Source organism: Lissotriton vulgaris, unplaced genomic scaffold (genome assembly GCF_964263255.1).
Source record: "Lissotriton vulgaris unplaced genomic scaffold, aLisVul1.2 SCAFFOLD_4302, whole genome shotgun sequence".
Classification (NCBI taxonomy): domain Eukaryota; kingdom Metazoa; phylum Chordata; class Amphibia; order Caudata; family Salamandridae; genus Lissotriton; species Lissotriton vulgaris.
The window spans coordinates 76,020-90,864 of NW_028240776.1; the positions used below are offsets into that span (position 1 = coordinate 76,020).

The following is a 14,845-nucleotide window of genomic DNA, read 5'->3' on the forward strand; positions in this document are numbered from 1 at the left end:
TTGGCTAACTATATTTCAAAAGGGGTTTTAGCATTTACAAACCATGTGAATTACTAAGTTGAGCGTAACCTGTGCACCTATCTATTTAATGTTAATTTTGCTTCAGTTCAATTGAAAACCATCTCACATAACTCTGACACAATACTTCTTTAAATACAGGATTTCTTACATCAAGCTTTAATGTTTTGTTAAATATAATTCCAAATGTTGTCTCTCTATACAGAAAAGTAGCTAAATCTGTCTCTGGACCTTAGGCATAAAATAGGATGTAATCATATGTTTTAGATACATTATCTGATTTTTCGAAACCAGTATAATAAACATACTCAATCCTTTTAGATTTTATCTGTCAGTTCTGGTTTCTATTGCAGACAATAATCTAGATTTACACCAAGAATCAATTCCACCCATGCCTTCTAAAAGCTATTTATCATTGATCTCAATTATTATTATCAGAAATAAAACTGTAATAGAACTGATTTGATAGATGGACCTTCAAGTATTATGCTCAGTCAGTTTATGGAACGAAATATGGAGTTACGGTCTGAATACCTTAGATCCACAAGCATTGCCTGACCACTGTATTTTACATCAATAGATTATTTATCAGCACATATTCTTTGATTTCAATTAACTCATCTCCTAATTCACTCTTGTGCTGGGTCTGTTAGAAATATTTTCAATAGGATATTTACATTCCCAAAAGATAAGAAACTCTGGTTTCAAGTCTGGTCAAACCTTAATAAATGCAACACCTTAATATGCCCTTCTGTGTCCTTATGTTTTATTGTGCTGTATGATTCAGAAATGGCTTGTTTTCCCTTTCGGAGGTAACATTTTAAACATATTTTTTGTTGTTGCCATCCGAAACATTATCACTGTTTGGGAAAATACCAATAAGTGTTCCTGTGATGCTTGTTGAAAAGGGAAGTGTCTAATCACAAAGTGAATTGAATCCAAGTTTATAACTTAATTACTGGTTTAGAAAAAGATATGATGTTGAACCCTATGAGGCATTTCCTCTCCAGAAAGTTTAATGACGGTAATCAAAAGTCAAATAACGCTGATGAAGTCAAAAAGCTTCCTTGAATATTCTAATTGAATTTTAATTACAACATAAAATGTTTATTGCTTACGATATTTCTTAGTATTTTAATTTTTGTGCTATATTACGTAAGATAAATTATTAGTATTTGTTTTTCTATATGTAAGAAGCATTACATAAATGAAATCCCTGTATCCCATCTTCTTTCTTTTCATAAACATTTCCATTGTTAAACTTTCAGGTTGCCTGATATTAAGAATTTTGCTCTTCATAACTATGCTGTGTTACAGAATGCTATGTTACAATATGTTGAATTTTATGTACCACGTTTGTTTATAATATGTATGGCAGCTCATGTTTAGTTATGATTTATTAATTAGCTTATGTTTATTAGGTTTTATTATTAAATAAAAATTGAAACGTACAAAATGAAAAGTGATATCTATTTACAACTGCAGCATTTTTGTATTGTATGGGTGTTCTCAAACATTTTCCCAGGGGCCAAAAATAAGGTCTGTGGGGGGACGGAGGGCCACATTGGCATCAGCAGGGAGAGTCGGGCAGGGCATTTGAAGTATACATAAGGTTGGAAGTAGGGGGAACAAAGCATGTACATTGTGTGGACTGTGACCAATGGAGGTTTTGAGGGCATACCATACTGCCCTCTAAAGTAATCCCCTACTGTTTAGAAGAAACATAGGTTTGACAGTGCTCTGTTGTGCTGCATCTCAGTTGCTATCCCTGTACTGGACCCTGAAGTAAGCCTTCTCTGCCTGCTAGTGCTACGTTTGGTGAATTAAGGAATGAATTACACAAGAACTGATGGACTACATCCACCTTCTTGAATAGAACATTGTTCATTTTGAGAGTGCATGGGTGAACCCTCAAACGCTGAGGATCCAGTCCTAATTTAGCTGTTTTAGGAGCATTTCCTGAAGGTTGTAAATTCTGATAATCTGTTGGTGAACGCTCAAAAGCTGCAATACCGATAGATACATCCAACGGCAGATTTCTCACCTTTAGAATATTCCTCAACATCAGACTTGATCTTGAAAATCTTCAGCAGTACCTCTGCGTGCCTGTAGGTGGCACCATGCAGCTCTGCACCAATGTTGTTCCACTCCCGAGGGGTCATAATAGTAAGGAGTAGGTGAATGGCCCCCTAACTGTGTCCAGGAATTTATTTAATAAAACATTTGAATATATTACTCTTAAATTCTTAATGCATTTGTAGTCCGGTAAACCAGACTGAGGGCCTGATAAAGATTGTGGCAGGCAGGGTTACTCTCTCACAAACGTGAGGGATATCCCTTTCGCCAAATTACAATTCTATAGAATATAATGGGACTGTAATTTGGCAGACTGGATATCCGTCAAGTTTTTCACAGAGTAATCCTGTCTGTCTAGATCCTATTCAGGCCCTGAGTGAGTGGGAGGGGTAATAAGATGTGAAAAGGTAATGAGATGTGCCTGTGAGTAACCGTTCAATACACAGACTTTCTATCCTTAAGAGTCTTACATAGACCCATTGAGTACACTGCCAATGGAAAGACGCTACATACCCTGCATTACTTCTCCTTTAAATTACATATGTGCTTTATAACAATCACTACAAAAAACATGTTTTGTAAACACTGGAAAAACATAGGTTTTGTCTATTATGGGGGACAGGCAGCTGAGAAACACTGATAAGCACTGAATTCAAAAGGTTTGTAAAACACCACTGGCATCCACCATAAATAAACACTGTAAACAGGACAGCCAATCACATGAATGACCTGATGGATTTTGTGATTGTTGGGCAAGATGAGTTTCATGGTTCCCAGATTGATGATCTGTGAAATTGTGTAAGAACCCGAATCATGGGGGAGAGATGGAGGATAAGGACCAAGACTGTATCTCTTGTTGGTGCCATCCGCCCAAACCTCGGACCAAATACTTTGACGAGATTTTGAAATTCCTCTGACTTTTGCCCTAGAACTGTAACCTTCTATGCCATGAGGAGGTGTTACTCCTCCAGGACTAGATGGTGATCCCCCTACGGGTCCCTCAGAATGTGTTGTCTCTCTGGCAGATGGATTAGAAATTCTCAAGAAAGTTCCATCATCACTGAAAACCAGACTTGCGCTCTCCAAATCACCACCTGGTTGGACTTCTGCCGCTGGTTTTGCATGGCCACTCCCATCAACATCATGAATGGGGGAAGAGCGTATCATCTTTCGCACTGCAGCCCTGTTGGAAGGCCTCCGTCGCCTCCGCTTGCGGATCGGGCATCCAACTGAAGGACTTAACTAGTTGAGATGAAAGGAAAAGAGCTCCACCAAGAAAAGCCTCCATATTCTCTGAAGCATCTGGCACACCTCCGGATGTAATTGCCATGTACTGAGATCCTGAAGGTGACAGGAATTCCGGTCGGCAACTTTGTTGGATTTTCCAGGAAGCTATTCCATAGTCAGCAAGATGTTTAGTTTCAGGCAGTAATGCCACAATCCTTTTGGCAGCTCCTCTTGCATCTTGGATCACGGGCACCCCAAGCAGTTGATGTACCTCACTGCAGAGATGCTGTCCATCTTCAGCAGCACCGAGCAACTCAGTTTGTTCTGCGTCTAACACTGGACCTCAAAGGAGCCTGCCAATAATTCCAGGCAGTTGATGTTCTATATTTGTTCTTTGGACGATCACTTTCCTCCTGTGGACACACTGCCACAACTGACCCCCTACCCGGTTTTGCTGGCATCGGATTAAATCACAATGTCTGAAGATGGTTCTCCTATTCCAATCCTCCATCTGAGTCAACCACCTCCACTACCCCGACTAACACCTCTGCCCCCTCTGGAGCGCTGGAGCGATCAGAAGGGATGAAAATTACCAAACCTCGCAGAGTCCTGGTATTGCCCTTGCCAGGAGCCTTGTGCTTTTTTGGAGACATTGGAGCTAAAGCGGCCAAACTAGCGCCCCCTGCCACGTCCGGCTTTGACAAAAATCTTGAGGTAAAAAGTATGTTAATAGATGGCTGCACTTTATCCAAAGAGTTGAATGTGGCAGCAAATTTGCTAAGTTCCTTTATAAAAGAGTCCCAACACCCTTTGCGCAGTAGCCTGCTTCTGAAACCCCAAGCTTTGGATCCACTTTAATTAAGAGAGAACGCTGTCTCACCCACTGAGTGTGCACACTTTACGTTGCCCAACAGGATTACAGCTCTCTGGGCCCATCCAGACAGAGACATTGGAGATATAAGGTCCCCTGACTGATTGGCTTCTTTAGCCGTATCTAAGATGTGTGTAATCGTTCCAATAAGATCCAATAACTTGTCTTGACATGACCACCACAAGCAAGCTATGCTTTTCTTTGGGTTCCTAAGATATATTTTGTCAAGCAAGTAACTGTGTGCTTGTCTAGCTCAGGAGTGAGGACCACCTTGCACTCCAGTGAGGACCACTTTTCCCTCCAGGGACGGAAGGGGACACTTCGCCCGCAGGAATCCCCTGGTAATGGTTGGCTCCTAAGGAGCTGGGGGGGGGGGGGAGGCAGAACAAAGGGGGCCAGTAGGATGGCCTTTCTGAGGCGTTCAAAAGCGTCTATATCAAACCCCTGCCCCCCCAACCCCCCCAGTCTGCAGGGCGCTTACTGTGGTGTCTCTCTTCTAGCTTTACAATCTTTCTTCCTAGGGGTGCCAAGGATACAGCGTGCTGTATCGAACCATTTCGGTCACTGCACTGTGTATTACTGACCCCAGATAGGGTGTAGAGACTTCCAGGCTGTATAAGGGGCACAGCAATGTGACGCTCTCAGAACCTGAGACGTGCCTCTGTCCCCTACGAGCGTCCTCTCGTGGCCGGAGCACAGTACCGCACACATACAGCCCCTTCAAAGTTTGATAGATGTGTGAGGAGTGCTGAGACGTGCCTCGGTCCCCTATGATCGCCCTCTAGTGGCCGCTGTGCAGCACCACACACAATGCGTCCCCGTCAAAGTTTGAAAGGAGATCTGAAATGACCCTCGGGCCCCTAAGACCACCCTCTAGTGACCGTTGTGCAGCATCACACCCATGCAGCCCCTTCAAAGTTTGAAAGCCGCGTGAGGAGCACTGAGACGTGTCTCGGTCCCCTATGAGTGCCCTTTAGTGGCCTGTGCACAGCACCACACACATGAAGCCCTGTCACGGTGATTCGCGCTCCAGCAGCTGCCTATGAAAATAAAGGCAGCGTTAGAGCGCGCACAGCAAAAACTTAAAGATCACTATGTAGACACCAGCAAAATCACCAAGCATTTAACTATGAATTTAAGTGAGGAGACAATGAAACGCACTTAACTGATAAACAGAGATGATGGACTATATTTTATGGAGTGTTTAATGATTGGTTACAATGTTTTCTCATTCCCTAATGGTTTTCTAGGGAAGGTAGTTGTTTGTTAAAGGCTGCTGTATGAATTAAAGTGGAAAAAAAGATGAACTGAATCCTCGTCTCTGTTTCTGACATAGAATTTTTACCATTCTAAAAGGAAAGATATCGCTGCAGTCATCCCGATGACAGAAAAGATGAAACACAAATGAATGGATGAAATGCTTTACGAGGCTGAGCACTCTTAAGTAAGGAATCAAAGAAAGGTAAGAAGAAAGGAATAGAGAGAAACAGAAAAAACAATAAGAAAAGAGCAAAGAGTAAAATAAAGATAACTAAATAAGAGAAATAGATAGACGAAAGATCGTAAAATGGCTGCGGTATATTATATTCAATGGCACTTGTAATACGACGGCCAGGATATCTGTCACGTTTGTGATGGAGAAACCCAACCACCGAACTCTAAATCAGGCTCTTAATACTTTGCAATGATGCTGCTGTTAACTATGCAACATTACTCATGACAAGGAGACATCTGGTTGTGCGTAACACACTTTTTATAATTACAAGGGCGTGAACACACTGAATGAACAACAAGTGTAGGTTAAAATGCAGGGTTTGAATACACCTTCACAAACACCCAGAGACTAAACCTGTACTAAACACACAAGCCTCAGTAACAGGTAGATCATACAAAGAATGATGGACAAAATGAAGCAGACCTAGAGATACATGCATAACACAGACAAGATAGGTCTTGATTCAAAAGCGTATTAAAAATGTATTTTTCTCTCATTTGGGACCACCAGGGACACCCCGTTAGTGCTGAACAGAAAAAATGAACCCCTCTCCTTGGAAGAAAATGAATCCAGGTTAAAACTCCCAGGGTGTGAGGGTGATTAGTTATTTGTTTATAAAAACAATCTCCTGCTTTGGGAGCTTGTTTTTGAAAAAAAAGCAAAAGTTGGTTAATTGCCGCCTTAAACATGGCAGCCACTAACCAATCTTATGGTGCCTTCAAAGGAGGCACAAGGGCTGTGGCTCTGCTGAAGATACAGAGCACCGCAGAGCCAGCGGAAATCTTTAAACAAGGCTGGCGGCCCTTTGGACTTAAGATCAGACCCAGAGTCTGGATAATTGATAAGTAGAGGTGTGGATAAAAGAGAAAAAGGTCATTAGATTGCTGCCTGTATGTGATTCATTGTATATGACAAGAAGCTGATGTGCCCCTTACCTTAACACTGACTATTTATAGGAAAATTGCTATGTGTGCTGCATTTGTTTGTTTCTCCAAATTCAGCCAAACAAGTTACTGGTTATGTTAACTCATGTCATACAGGACAAAAAATTGAGGTTAAAATAAACATCCTGTTGTCTAGAAACATGCAAGGACCAAACGCCTTAGCCTGACAGATTGTAATAAAAGTACCTTGCTAGGGTTTGTGTTCAATCCAGTTCATTCCAGTTCAGGGACCACAGTGTAGGCAGGAGCTACTGGGTTGAGATAATTTTCCTTTGATGTCCCGAGACCTGTCCTAGAGTGGCTGTGTGTAACACGGGCGGGAAGAATTGGCAACAAGCGGGTGCGAGTAACTGTAAATTGATACTCGTATAGCGCACTACTCACCCGCAAGGGTCTCAAGGCGCTTGTACAAATACCGCTGTGGAACCCGTCCTGGCTTTCCCTGTGAGGCGTCCACTCCTGGGCACCCCCAGGGTGAAGGCCAGGCATCCTTAGCATTGTGGGGGCCGTTGTGGAGATTAAGCAAGCTATTGCCCAGAGTTGCAGAGTGGGACTCTATGATTAGAATTGAACCCTGGTCCCGGGCTAGACCTCTGCATCAGGGTCTGCCGCTCTAACCATTGAGCCACACTTCTCCACTTCTAACTGGGGGTTTTATTTCAGATTGGATGGTGGAATACAGATAATCAGTGCAAGTAATGTGAAGGCGCCTGGGGGATCTGCTTCTACTGTGTTTCTTCTTCTTCTCTTTGGGTTTCTCCTTCCTGCGAAGACCTTCCAGGCTTCGTCTGGTCCGGGCCACTCCCTCTTCCTCCGTGGTGTAACCGCTCTGCAGCACCGCCCCGAAAAGGAAAGAATAACTGGTGAGGCACTATCCCTAGTAATATCTTCAGGGAAGGGTGTGAGGGAAACAAAAGACCCGGTGCAGCACTTCAGTCGGAATGTGAGGGGTAGTGCACAGGGATTCAAAACAAAGGGGAACACCGATTATGGGAGGGGAGACCCGGGGAAGGTAGTCGGACAGCTCCTCCTCCCCCACCAGCCCGCAATCCTCCCTCGTACCTGGCTTAGCCACACACCTCCCCTGGGTGAGTGGCTGGGCGACGCGTGGGGACGTTGGCCTCCTGGCTTCTCCTGCAACAGCTGGGCAGTATCTCCAGTCACCTCCGTTGTTCCGCTTCCTCCCCACGACCTCCGCGCCTCTGACCGCTCCTCCTTCCTCGACCTCCGCTCCTCTGACCGCTCCTCTCTCCACGTCCTCCGCTCTTCTTCCTCCGATGACTCCTCGATCTCCACACTCTGTTCTCCTCTTGACTCCGCAACTCCCACGCCAAACTCCCTCCGGGTGAACAAGCACACGCCACTGTGAGTGACTTCTGCATTTGATGGCACTCCGTCGGGATCAGGCTCCGCCCACTCATCGTGCTGCTCCGAGTTAAAGGGCCAGTACACGTTTTTGTCCTCTAGTGACGCTGCTTCGTAGTCCACAAAGCCCACAAAACCCACAAAGCCCACAAAGTGAGTCCTGACAAACACCCCCCTCCCTGCTACACTGTGCAAGCCCTTTTTGCACTTGACTCTCAAGTTAGTGAGGGCGAGCAGTCTCAGAATTCTCAGCTTGGTAATGTAAGCTGCTTGAACTCAGAGCTGAACAACAAACTAACAGGCTCAATAGAATGAATGTCCAGTACACTGCTTATCTTGCTAAGAAAATGTACTTTACTCACACAGTTGCACCCAATACTAAATTAATAAGAAACAAGTCAATGTCTCTGGCCTGTGAAGTTGGCAGGTGCTGCGCTTATTCATGTCTATCCATCTCCCCCTATTATCAGGTTCCTTCTCCCTGTTCTTATCCCCTCTTCTCCTATAGTGGATTTTAGGAGTGGCATGAATACAGTACAGGTGCGGTTCATTCACCCCAATGCGTATGTGCTCTCAGTCCTAAGTGTTTATCCCCTTCACAGGATGAGTCAGCCCTGTCAAGGTCCCTTTCCATCTGCCCAGCACTCAAAGGACATGCCGGCACACTCGAGAGAGCAGTGGCCTACCGACAAGCTTTTGTTGAACTCTTTCGTCCTGGGTGCATGGCTGCATTTAGTAGGGTACCCACTCATCCTTTTCATTGCAGTTGCCTAAAGATCAGCAGTCCCAAGGTATCGAGGTCACACCTGGCCTGTCGGTAAGAGCAGCCCCTCAGAACCCTCCCCACAGCAGCAATTGAGCCCACCCTGTGGCCGGCTGGACCACAGGTGTAACCTCAGGCAGGGTTTTCGACACTTGGGAAGTTCTAACAGGGTGAAGCATTGTGTGTTTCCCCCAGTTAGTAAAAAAAACAGCATAAGTCTTGGCTGCTTCTGCTGCAGCCAAAGTCTTGTACAGCTTTTCAGTCTACCGGTAAATCCAGGTGCAGAATAACCTCACAACTGATAATCAGGTGGAATTAAATGAACACATGAAAGTAAGCCTTAATTTCATTGCGCTTGATTTGTAATCAGGGCCATGGTTGAGGGATAGGTCTAGGCATAGGCCTCGGAACACACATTGGATCAGCGTGAAGCTGGGGCTATCAATCGAAATCCCAGATACCAGAGACAAGTAGTGGGTAACTCAGGGCAGGGGAAAACAACTGTTGTCCATGGAGGGGACATTCCCGTCCCAGAAATCTAAGTTACAAATTAATTAATAGTATTTCTATGTATCTGTTTTGTGCCAGCCCATATGACTTTAAAACTTCACAGGGGGGGAGGGTGGGTGTGTTCTGTTTTGGGGTGATACCGGGAACCCCTAGGGATGGTTGGCTAGATTCTGCTCCCAACTGATTGCCTGTATTGCACTGAAGCCTACTTTGCATTGCCTGAACGACCGTTCGCGGTCCTTGTATCTTGTTCCTATTGAAAACTTAATACAAGATTTATAACATAAAACTTCACAGGGTACATGTAACCTTTGTAAACTTACTAAAATTGTGAAAATTTTAAAAATCCTCTCCGGTTACCATTCTACTCTTTGCTGTGTTGGAAAACTATTTAGAAAAGGGGGTGGTGATGAACAGAGTGTCTGAGTTAAACAGACCACTCTTACCCAGTCCAAAGATCAGGGCTTGATCCATCACCGTTATTTATCTCACTGCCCCATCCCAGCTCAGAACCTGGCTATATGCGAATCAGTCTGTCCCTGGCCCAGTGCATCATGGGAACAGGGCAGACTAAACTACCAAGCCAATTCTTCACCAGAAAGGAGACAAGCTACCGGGGACCGGTTTCTGGCATTTCAGCCTTCTTCGGCCCGGCTTGCTTGAATCCTGATGGAGCAGTGAGAAAGGGACTCATGTCTGAGTATACCCTGCCACACCTATAGTGGCCAAAAACGATTTAGAAAAGGGGGTGGTGATGAACAGAGTGTCTGAGTTAAACAGACCACTCTTACCCAGTCCAAAGATCAGGGCTTGATCCATCACCGTTATTTATCTCACTGCCCCATCCCAGCTCAGAACCTGGCTATATGCAAATCAGTCTGTCCCTGGCCCAGTGCATCATGGGAACAGGGCAGACTAAACTACCAAGCCAATTCTTCACCAGAAAGGAGACAAGCTACCCTTCCACCCTACGCGTGGAAAGGTATTCTCAGATGTGAGACCCTTGCTCATTGCACCATCAGGATTCAAGCAAACCGGGCCGAAGACGGCTGTAATGCCAGAAACCGGTCCCCGGGAGCTTGTTTCCTTCCCAGTGTAAGAATTGGCTTTTGTAGTTTGGTTTGCCCTGTTCCCATCATGCACTGGGACAGGAACAGACTAATTTGCATACAGCCAGGTTCTGAAACTGGGATGGTGCAGTGAGCTAAAAAACGGTGTTGGATCTAGCCCTGATCTCTTGACTGGGTGAGAGCTTTCTGCTTAATTCAGAGACTCTGTCCCTCACCACTCCTTGTTGTAAATATTTTTGTCCACCCTAAGCGTGGAAGGGTATTCTCAGATGTGAGACCCTTGCTCATTGCACCATCAGGATTCAAGCAAACCGGGCCGAAGACGGCTGTAATGCCAGAAACCGGTCCCCGGGAGCTTGTTTCCTTCCCAGTGTAAGAATTGGCTTTTGTAGTTTGGTTTGCCCTGTTCCCATCATGCACTGGGACAGGAACAGACTAATTTGCATACAGCCAGGTTCTGAAACTGGGATGGTGCAGTGAGCTAAAAAACGGTGTTGGATCTAGCCCTGATCTCTTGACTGGGTGAGAGCTTTCTGCTTAATTCAGAGACTCTGTCCCTCACCACTCCTTGTTGTAAATATTTTTGTCCACCCTAAGCGTGGAAGGGTATTCTCAGATGTGAGACCCTTGCTCATTGCACCATCAGGATTCAAGCAAACCGGGCCGAAGACGGCTGTAATGCCAGAAACCGGTCCCCGGAAGCTTGTTTCCTTCCCAGTGTAAGAATTGGCTTTTGTAGTTTGGTTTGCCCTGTTCCCATCATGCACTGGGACAGGAACAGACTAATTTGCATACAGCCAGGTTCTGAAACTCGGATGGTGCAGTGAGCTAAAAAACGGTGTTGGATCTAGCCCTGATCTCTTGACTGGGTGAGAGCTTTCTGCTTAATTCAGAGACTCTGTCCCTCACCACTCCTTGTTGTAAATATTTTTGTCCACCCTAAGCGTGGAAGGGTATTCTCAGATGTGAGACCCTTGCTCATTGCACCATCAGGATTCAAGCAAACCGGGCCGAAGACGGTTGTAATGCCAGAAACCGGTCCCCTGGAGCTTGTTTCCTTCCCAGTGTAAGAATTGGCTTTTGTAGTTTGGTTTGCCCTGTTCCCATCATGCACTGGGACAGGAACAGACTAATTTGCATACAGCCAGGTTCTGAAACTGGGATGGTGCAGTGAGCTAAAAAACGGTGTTGGATCTAGCCCTGATCTCTTGACTGGGTGAGAGCTTTCTGCTTAATTCAGAGACTCTGTCCCTCACCACTCCTTGTTGTAAATAGTGTTGGAAAACTAGCTCAAATTTTTCAAAATTCTACATTGATTTGGCTTGTGAATTATATTTTTGCAAATCTACATGTATTAACTATGTTATTTTAATACTACAGGTGATGGAAATTATAAACGAAGAAAGCAAGATTTAGCACCAGGCAACTGAATGTCAATGCCATAAGGATTGTTTAAATAAAATTAAGGACATCCAGCGTTCTGAGTTTGAAACAGTTTCCAAAATCTAGATGTGGTAAGGAACTTTTAGCTGATAAAAGTACTGTTCCTGTAAGTGAGTTTTCCAACTTGGCGTTTCATTAACCCAGAGCAGAACCATATCAGAGCACACAGCATCAGAAATAATGTAGAAAGACCAGTCTCTTCAGCATCCTCCTCTGAAATAGTACCAGAAAGACAAATTGCCTCAGCATGACACAATAATGTTCATCTAAAGACTCATCCAATTCCTGAGAGGAAGCACACGCTGGATAAAAGAAAGTTATAACAAAAGGTTTCTTCTGCAGACCATCAAAGAAAAGACACTGAAAGAAGACTCTGAAGCTGAAAGCACAGAGATTCAAAATCACCCTTGCTCAAAAACCAGTTTTATCTAGTGACGCAACTTTGAGACTTTCTGCCTCTGGATATAACACCTGGACTAAAACTCCTCACTTTAACGAAACCCTTAAAAATTCACCACTTTATTTTCTTCTTGACCATCTCAAATATATATTTCCTTTTTAATGTGTACTGTTCTGTAATTCTATGTAAATTGCCTCAACATTATCTGTTGTGCAGGAGTGATGTGTAAAACTGTTAAATATAAAAACGAATTAAGTGAACACTGTGGTGTCATATCTAATGTAAATAGATCTCCATCATCTAAACTAGAAACTTTGCTCAATGTATAGGAAGGTTAACAGGAATGATGTTCTGCAACTGATGATCCACAATACTACTGTGCATGTTCTAACGTCCTTAGTTACCACCATTATGTGAGTGCAAAAAGGTACTTAACATGTAATCAGTAAATATCTGATTAAAACCTTATCACTGCTTTGCTAAGAACCTAACAAATGAATGTGAGAAAAACTTCAGTTACAAAATAATTTTCTGCCGGACAGGCCATAACCTAAAGCCCAATATCTGCGAAAAACATTATAGGTCTGCTTCCAGATATATTTTGCTCAATTCAAGTGTTACGAAGATTACATACAATTTCTTTTAGAGATTAATGCTGAACATTATTTAAACAAGCCCTGGCTCTAGAATCTGGTTCACTCTTACCATGGCATAAAAGCAAGAGAAAACCAAACTTGGAGCATTAACTCTACAAATTAATATTATAAAAACATGGACTGCAAGAACTAAATCAGTGTTTACACCAGCTTCGCTCATCGCACAGTAACCCAAACTAGGGAAAAAAGAGATCAGTGCCAAAAAATATTCAGATGAAAATCTCACCTCACTGAACATGTGAGAATGCACACTAGGGAAAAACTCTCTCAGTGCTCTGAATGCCCAAAAAGTTTCAGCCGTAAATCTTATCTCACTGAGCATTTGAGAATCCACACTGGGGAAAAACCTTATCAGTGCTCTGAATGCCAGAAAAGGTTTTATATCAAACAGAGTCTTTTCCGACATGCAATAATCCACTCTAGGGAAAAACCTTATCAGTGCTCTGAATGCCAAAAGAATTTCAAACATAATTTTCTTCTAACTGCACATCTGAGAATCCATACTGGGGAAAAACCTTATCAGTGCTCTGAATGCCAGCAAAGGTTTCGTACTAAACAGAGTCTTTCTCGACATGCAGTATCCCACACTGGGGAAAAACCTTATCAGTGCTCTGAATGCCAGAAATGTTTTAGTGAAAAAAGAAGTCTCATCCTGCATACAAGAACCCACACTGGGGAAAAACCTTTTCAGTGCTCTGAATGCCAGAAATATTTCCGTGACCAAAGTGGTCTCACTCAGCATACAAGGACCCACACTGGGGAAAAACCTTTTCAGTGCTCTGAATGCCAGAAATGTTTTAGTGGCAAAAGCAGACTCACTAAACATACAAGAATCCACACCGGGGAAAAACCTTACCAGTGCTCCGAATGTCAGAAATGTTTCAGTGAAAAAGGCACTCTTATTCAGCATACAAGAACCCACACTGGGGAAAAACCTGATCAGTGCTCTGAATGCCAAAAATATTTCAGTACCCAAAGCGGTCTCGGTCAGCACACAAGAAACCACGCTCGGAAAAAACCTTATCAATGCTCTGAATCCAGAAATGCTTCAGTGGAAAAAAAAGTTTCACTCAACATACAAAAACCCACGCTGGCTAAAAAGCCATAAGTGCTCTGAATGCCAGAAATGTTTCAGAGTCCAAAGAAGTCTCACTCAGCCTACAGGACCCCACACTGGGTAAAAAACCTTATCAGTGCTCTCATAAATGTTTCAGTGACAAAAGCAGTCTCACTCAGCATACAAGATCTGACCCTGAGGAAAAACCATATGAGTGGTCTGAATGCCAGAAGTATTTCAATGACCAAAGCGGTCTCACTAAACATACAAGAACCCACACTGGGGGAACCTTATCAGTGCTTTTAATGCCAAAAACTTTTTTTACCATGAATCTCTTACTGAACATGTGAGAATCCACACTGTGAAAAAACCTTATCACTGCTCTGAAAGACAGACAAGATTGAGAGTTGAGATTGTTACAAGCACCATAAGCAAACACACACAATCCGAAATGATCATCAGTGCTCTGAATGCCAGAAAAGCTTCAATTTTAAACACAATCTCACTCTACATGAGCAGACGCACACAGGGAAAAGTGAACGACAGAAATTCCTCTCTAACCATGGGAGACTCCATTTTGGGGACTGCCAGAAAAGATTCATTCAGAAAAGGTATCTCATTCTTCATCAGAGACTCCACAGTGGGGGGAAAAGTTTTCATTGCGCCGAATGCCAGAAAAGCTTCTATCTGAAAGCCATTTTTATGTAACATGAGAGAATCCACACTGGGGATAATCCTTATGAGTCCTCGAAATACAAGTAAACTTGTAGTTACAAATTACTTCCCACTTGACATGAACAAACTCACACAGTGAAAAAGCCTGATGGATGTTCTGAATGTCAGATAAGGTTTAGTTTCGAATGCAGTCTCATTCCACGTGAGAGAATTTACTCTGGACTAAAGCCTTATTCATACTCTGAATGCCAGAAAAGTTTCAGTCAGAAAGTCAG

General features: G+C 43.6%; 1 pseudogene across 1 annotated transcript in view; it reads left to right on the forward strand.

The window, feature by feature from the left end:
• The window catches only part of LOC147672875 (uncharacterized), a 43,806-nt pseudogene extending 29,870 nt beyond the window's left edge, over positions 1 to 13,936 (forward strand). The window contains exons 2-3 of the transcript XR_015303479.1: positions 5,529 to 5,654; positions 11,720 to 13,936. The product of XR_015303479.1 is annotated as an uncharacterized LOC147672875 (transcript). The remainder of the gene's footprint in view (positions 1 to 5,528; positions 5,655 to 11,719) is intronic.
• The last annotated feature ends 909 nt before the right edge of the window (positions 13,937 to 14,845 follow it).